Source organism: Ciona robusta, chromosome 2, assembly GCF_009617815.1.
Source record: "Ciona robusta chromosome 2, ASM961781v2".
NCBI classification, from domain to species: Eukaryota; Metazoa; Chordata; class Ascidiacea; order Phlebobranchia; family Cionidae; genus Ciona; species Ciona robusta.
Genome location: NC_143236.1, coordinates 6,362,671 through 6,368,911, shown reverse-complemented (window position 1 = coordinate 6,368,911; position 6,241 = coordinate 6,362,671).

The window sequence follows — 6,241 nt, the reverse complement described above, 5'->3', positions numbered from 1 at the left end:
AGATTGGACCCAAACGCATGATACAGGTATCATGTGTTTATACCAAAACTCAAAAAAAAATTTTTTTTTGCTAAAGTTGAAAATGTGAGATTGGACCCAAAAGCATGATACCGGTATCATGTGTTTATACCAAAACTCAAAAAAAAAAATTTTTTTGCTAAAGTGGAAAATGTAATCAATTGTTTTTGCTAAAGTTGAAAATGTGGGATTGGACCCAAACGCATGATACAGGTATCATGTGTTTATACCAAAACTCAAAAAAAAATTTTTTTTTGCCAAAGTTGAAAATGTGAGATTGGACCCAAACGCATGATACCGGTATCATGTGTTTATACCAAAATTAAAAAAAAAAAAAAATTTTTTTGCCAAAGTGGAAAATGTGAGATTGGACCCCAACGCATGATATCATGTCATGTGTTTATACCAAAACTCAAAAAAATCATTTTTTTTGCTAAAGTTGAAAATGTGAGATTGGACCCAAACGCATGATACCGGTATCATGTGTTTATACCAAAACTCAAAAAAATCATTTTTTTTGCTAAAGTTGAAAATGTGAGATTGGACCCCAACGCATGATACCGGTATCATGTGTTTATACCAAAACTCAAAAAATTCAATTTTTTTGCTAAAGTTGAGAATGTGAGATTGGACCCAAACGCATGATACCGGTATCATGTGTTTATACCAAAACTCAAAAAAAAAAAAATTTTTCTCTAAAGTGGAAAATGTAAGATTGGACCCCAACGCAATATACCGGTATCATGTGTTTATACCAAAACTCAAAATAATCATTTTTTTTGCTAAAGTTGAAAATGTGAGATTGGACCCCAACGCATGATACCGGTATCATGTGTTTATACCAAAACTCAAAAAAATCAATTTTTTTGCTTAAGTTGAAAATGTGAGATTGGACCCCAACGCATGATACCGGTATCATGTGTTTATTCCAAAACTCAAAAAAAATCATTTTTTTTGCTAAAGTTGAAAATGTGAGATTGGACCCCAACGCATGATACCGGTATCATGTGTTTATACCAAAACTCAAAAAAATCATTTTTTTTGCTAAAGTTGAAAATGTGAGATTGGACCCCAATGCATGATACCGGTATCATGTGTTTATACCAAAACTCAAAAAAATCATTTTTTTTGCTAAAGTTGAAAATGTGAGATTGGACCCCAACGCATGATACCGGTATCATGTGTTTATAACAAAACTCAAAAAATTCAATTTTTTTGCTAAAGTTGAGAATGTGAGATTGGACCCAAACGCATGATACCGGTATCATGTGTTTATACCAAAACTCAAAAAAATCATTTTTTTTGCTAAAGTTGAAAATGTGAGATTGGACCCCAATGCATGATACCGGTATCATGTGTTTATACCAAAACTCAAAAAAATCAATTTTTTTGCTAAAGTTGAGAATGTGAGATTGGACCCAAACGCATGATACCGGTATCATGTGTTTATACCAAAACTCAAAAAAATCAATTTTTTTGCTAAAGTTGAGAATGTGAGATTGGACCCCAACGCATGATACCGGTATCATGTGTTTATACCAAAACTCAAAAAAATCAATTTTTTTGCTAAAGTTGAGAAAGTTAGATTGGACCCAAACGCATGATACCGGTATCATGTGTTTATACCAAAACTCAAAAAAAAATTTTTTGTTGCTAAAGTTGAAAATGTGAGATTGGACCCAAACGCATGATACCGGTATCATGTGTTTATACCAAAACTCAAAAAAAAAAAAATTTTTTTGCCAAAGTTGAAAATGTGAGATTGGACCCCAACGCATGATACTGGTATCATGTGTTTATACCAAAACTCAAAAAAATCATTTTTTTTGCTAAAGTTGAAAATGTGAGATTGGACCCCAACGCATGATACCGGTATCATGTCTTTATACCAAAACTCAAAAAAATCATTTTTTTTGCTAAAGTTGAAAATGTGAGATTGGACCCCAACGCATGATACCGGTATCATGTGTTTATACCAAAACTCAAAAAATTCAATTTTTTTGCTAAAGTTGAGAATGTGAGATTGGACCCAAACGCATGATACCCCGGTATCATGTGTTTATACCAAAACTCAAAAAAAAATTTTTTTTTGCTAAAGTTGAAAATGTGAGAATGGACCCAAACGCATGATACCGGTATCATGTGTTTATACCAAAACTCAAAAAAAAAAAAATTTTTGCCCAAGTGGAAAATGTGAGATTGGACCCCAACGCATGATACCGGTATCATGTGTTTATACCAAAACTCAAAAAAATCATTTTTTTTGCTAAAGTTGAAAATGTGAGATTGGACCCCAACGCATGATACTGGTATCATGTGTTTATACCAAAACTCAAAAAAATCATTTTTTTTGCTAAAGTTGAAAATGTGAGATTGGACCCCAACGCATGATACCGGTATCATGTGTTTATACCAAAACTCAAAAAAATCATTTTTTTGCTAAAGTTGAAAATGTGAGATTGGACCCCAACGCATGATACCGGTATCATGTGTTTATACCAAAACTCAAAAAATTCAATTTTTTTGCTAAAGTTGAGAATGTGAGATTGGACCCAAACGCATGATACCGGTATCATGTGTTTATACCAAAACTCAAAAAAAAATTTTTTTTTGCTAAAGTTGAAAATGTGAGAATGGACCCAAACGCATGATACCGGTATCATGTGTTTATACCAAAACTCAAAAAAAAAAAAATTTTTGCCCAAGTGGAAAATGTGAGATTGGACCCCAACGCATGATACCGGTATCATGTGTTTATACCAAAACTCAAAAAAATCATTTTTTTTGCTAAAGTTGAAAATGTGAGATTGGACCCCAACCAAAACTCAAAATACCAAAACTCAAAAAAAAAACTCAAAAAAAAAATTTTTTTTGCTAAAGTTGAAAATGTGAGATTGGACCCAAACGCATGATACCGGTATCATGTGTTTATACCAAAACTCGAAAAAAAAAAATTTTTGCCAAAGTGGAAAATGTGAGATTGGACCCCAACGCATGATACCGGTATCATGTGTTTATACCAAAACTCAAAAAAAAATTTTTTTTTGCTAAAGTTGAAAATGTGAGATTGGACCCCAACGCATGATACCGGTATCATGTGTTTATACCAAAACTCAAAAAAATCATTTTTTTTGCTAAAGTTGAAAATGTGAGATTGGACCCCAACGCATGATACCGGTATCATGTGTTTATACCAAAACTCAAAAAAATCATTTTTTTTGCTTAAGTTGAAAATGTGAGATTGGACCCCAACGCATGATGCCGGTATCATGTGTTTATACCGAAACTCAAAAAAATCAATTTTTTTGCTAAAGTTGAAAATGTGAGATTGGACCCCAATGCATGATACCGGTATCATGTGTTTATACCAAAACTCAAAAAAATCATTTTTTTTGCTAAAGTTGAAAATGTGAGATTGGACCCCAACGCATGATACCGGTATCATGTGTTTATACCAAAACTCAAAAAAATCAATTTTTTTGCTAAAGTTGAGAATGTGAGATTGGACCCAAACGCATGATACCGGTATCATGTGTTTATACCAAAACTCAAAAAAAAAAAAATTTTTTTGCCAAAGTGGAAAATGTGAGATTGGACCCCAACGCATGATACCGGTATCATGTGTTTATACCAAAACTCAAAAAAATCAATTTTTTTTTTTTTTGAGAAATGTGAGATTGGACCCCAACGCATGATACCGGTATCATGTGTTTATACCAAAACTCAAAAAAATCATTTTTTTTGCTAAAGTTGAGAAAGTTAGATTGGACCCAAACGCATGATACCGGTATCATGTGTTTATACCAAAACTCAAAAAAAAATTTTTTGTTGCTAAAGTTGAAAATGTGAGATTGGACCCAAACGCATGATACCGGTAACATGTGTTTATACCAAAACTCAAAAAAAAAAAATTTTTTTGCCAAAGTTGAAAATGTGAGATTGGACCCCAACGCATGATACCGGTATCATGTGTTTATACCAAAACTCAAAAAAATTATTTTTTTTGCTAAAGTTGAAAATGTGAGATTGGACCCCAACGCATGATACCGGTATCATGTGTTTATACCAAAACTCAAAAAATTCAATTTTTTTGCTAAAGTTGAGAATGTGAGATTGGACCCAAACGCATGATACCGGTATCATGTGTTTATACCAAAACTCAAAAAAAAAAAAAAATTTTTTCTAAAGTGGAAAATGTAAGATTGGACCCCAACGCATGATACCGGTATCATGTGTTTATACCAAAACTCAAAATAATCATTTTTTTTGCTAAAGTTGAAAATGTGAGATTGGACCCCAACGCATGATACCGGTATCATGTGTTTATACCAAAACTCAAAAAAATCATTTTTTTTGCTAAAGTTGAAAATGTGAGATTGGACCCCAATGCATGATACCGGTATCATGTGTTTATACCAAAACTCAAAAAAATCATTTTTTTTGCTAAAGTTGAAAATGTGAGATTGGACCCCAACGCATGATACCGGTATCATGTGTTTATACCAAAACTCAAAAAAAAAAAAATTTTTTTGCCAAAGTTGAAAATGTGAGATTGGACCCCAACGCATGATACCGGTATCATGTGTTTATACCAAAACTCAAAAAAATCATTTTTTTTGCTAAAGTTGAAAATGTGAGATTGGACCCCAACGCATGATACCGGTATCATGTGTTTATACCAAAACTCAAAAAAAAAATTTTTTTTGCTAAAGTTGAAAATGTGAGATTGGATCCCAACGCATGATACCGGTATCATGTGTTTATACCAAAACTCAAAAAAAAAATTTTTTTTGCTAAAGTTGAAAATGTGAGATTGGACCCAAACGCATGATACCGGTATCATGTGTTTATACCAAAACTCAAAAAAAAAAAATTTTTGCCAAAGTGGAAAATGTGAGATTGGACCCCAACGCATGATACCGGTATCATGTGTTTATACCAAAACTCAAAAAAATCATTTTTTTTGCTAAAGTTGAAAATGTGAGATTGGACCCCAGCGCATGATACCGGTATCATGTGTTTATACCAAAACTCAAAAAAAAAAAAAATTTTTGCCAAAGTGGAAAATGTGAGATTGGACCCCAACGCATGATACCGGTATCATGTGTTTATTCCAAAACTCAAAAAAATCATTTTTTTGGCTAAAGTTGAAAATGTGAGATTGGACCCCAACGCATGATACCGGTATCATGTGTTTATACCAAAACTCAAAAAAATCATTTTTTTTGCTAAAGTTGAAAATGTGAGATTGGACCCCAACGCATGATACCGGTATCATGTGTTTATACCAAAACTCAAAAAAAAAAAATTTTTTTGCCAAAGTGGAAAATGTGAGATTGGACCCCAACGCATGATACCGGTATCATGTGTTTATACCAAAACATGTGTTTATACCAAAACTCAAAAAAATCAATTTTTTTGCTTAAGTTGAAAATGTGAGATTGGACCCCAACGCATGATACCGGTATCATGTGTTTATACCAAAACTCAAAAAAAAAAAAATTTTTTTGCCAAAGTGAAAAATGTGAGATTGGACCCCAAAATTGATACCAAAACTCAAAAAAATCAATTTTTTTGCTAAAGTTGAGAATGTGAGATTGGACCCCAACGCATGATACCGGTATCATGTGTTTATACCAAAACTCAAAAAAATCAATTTTTTTGCTAAAGTTGAGAAAGTTAGATTGGACCCAAACGCATGATACCGGGTATCATGTGTTTATACCAAAACTCAAAAAAAAAAAAAATTTTTTGCCAAAGTTGAAAATGTGAGATTGGACCCCAACGCATGATACCGGTATCATGTGTTTATACCAAAACTCAAAAAAAAAAAAAAATTTTGCCAAAGTGGAAAATGTGAGATTGGACCCCAACGCATGATACCGGTATCATGTGTTTATTCCAAAACTCAAAAAAATCATTTTTTTGGCTAAAGTTGAAAATGTGAGATTGGACCCCAACGCATGATACCGGTATCATGTGTTTATACCAAAACTCAAAAAAATCATTTTTTTTGCTAAAGTTGAAAATGTGAGATTGGACCCCAACGCATGATACCGGTATCATGTGTTTATACCAAAACTCAAAAAAATCAATTTTTTTGCTAAAGTTGAGAATGTGAGATTGGACCCCAACGCATGATACCGGTATCATGTGTTTATACCAAAACTCAAAAAAATCAATTTTTTTGCTAAAGTGGAAAATGTGAGATTGGACCCCAACG